Source organism: Galeopterus variegatus, unplaced genomic scaffold, assembly GCF_000696425.1.
Source record: "Galeopterus variegatus unplaced genomic scaffold, G_variegatus-3.0.2 Scaffold13872, whole genome shotgun sequence".
NCBI lineage: Eukaryota > Metazoa > Chordata > Mammalia > Dermoptera > Cynocephalidae > Galeopterus > Galeopterus variegatus.
The window spans coordinates 1,732-2,949 of NW_007739983.1; positions in this window are offsets into that span (position 1 = coordinate 1,732).

A 1,218-nucleotide genomic window follows, 5' to 3' on the forward strand; every position below is an offset into this window, starting at 1 on the left:
TTAAGAGTTTAGAACTTCTTACCTTGTAGGATGGATAATCATCTCAGCTATTAGTTCACATATTCCTCATAGACAGGCATTGTACTTTATTTTGTTTCATTTTGTGTCTCTTGCTCTTCATTTGGACTCTTAGTACAGTGATTAATCAGTGAATTAAATGGTCCCATTTTCTCTTGGTTCTCATAATTATCAAAGAGAACAATTATTCTGTTCTTCCTCATCTTTTTATTTTCTTTCTCGAACTGAGATCTTAAATTCAATGACTTAGCAAAATCTATGAATTGGGGGCTAAAAAAAATACCGTAGTGACAAAGTTGCAGAGAGCTGGCAAAGGCCATGACAACAAGAAGAACTTGCCAATATCTGTTCTGGGCAACATCCCAGGCTTTTGTTTTCCCTATGGTTTCATTTGCATTTAAAGAAAAAAAAAAAGAGAGAGAGAGACTTAATGAAACACCTTACTCCCACAGAGGACAAGTAGATGACATGATGTATCTTGTTGAACTCTCTGTGCAGGGTACCCTGTTGGCCCTCCCAGATAATGTGGGTCAAAGCCTCCCTTCTATCAGGATACAGCTACACTAGTGAGGGGGGCAATGGGTACAGTTTCTGATACAGTTTCAACTGGAGAAATTAAAGCCAGAGACATCTAACTCCTCGAGGGGCCATACAGAACTGGGATTCAGTCCTTTTAAACCCCTCTCAGGGTGTGTGTGGTGGGGCTTTGGGAGCTGGGACTGGGAGGCAAGACTTCTCTCCTCCTACATGGGAGGGATCAGGTGCCTTGTTAGGAATCCACCTGAGCAATAATTGCCTTTCCCTAGAGACCACTTTAGCTGTCAACTGGGAACCTCAGAACTTTTGTAGCAACTATTAGTGTCTTCTCCAAAAGGGATTTGTGTTGGAGCTGGGAGCCCATTGGAAGAGGCTGATCTCCAACCTCTGCTATCCTAGCCTGGAATTGAACAAAAACTGGGATGAGAAATGCATCCTTACCAGATATATGAGATCATGGAAACAGAAAGAGTAAAAGGGAGTCCTTGACAGAAAAGAACTGGCTTGAAGGATCTTGTGGAGAAGAATGTAGGAGGAGGGAGAAGGACACTGAAGGTCCAAGAGACTTGCTCAGCGTCATAACTGAACAGGTATGGGAGAGCAGCAGGAACCACACAGACCTGCTCCCAGCACAGTGCTGTCTCCTCTGCACCCTTAGTGTGC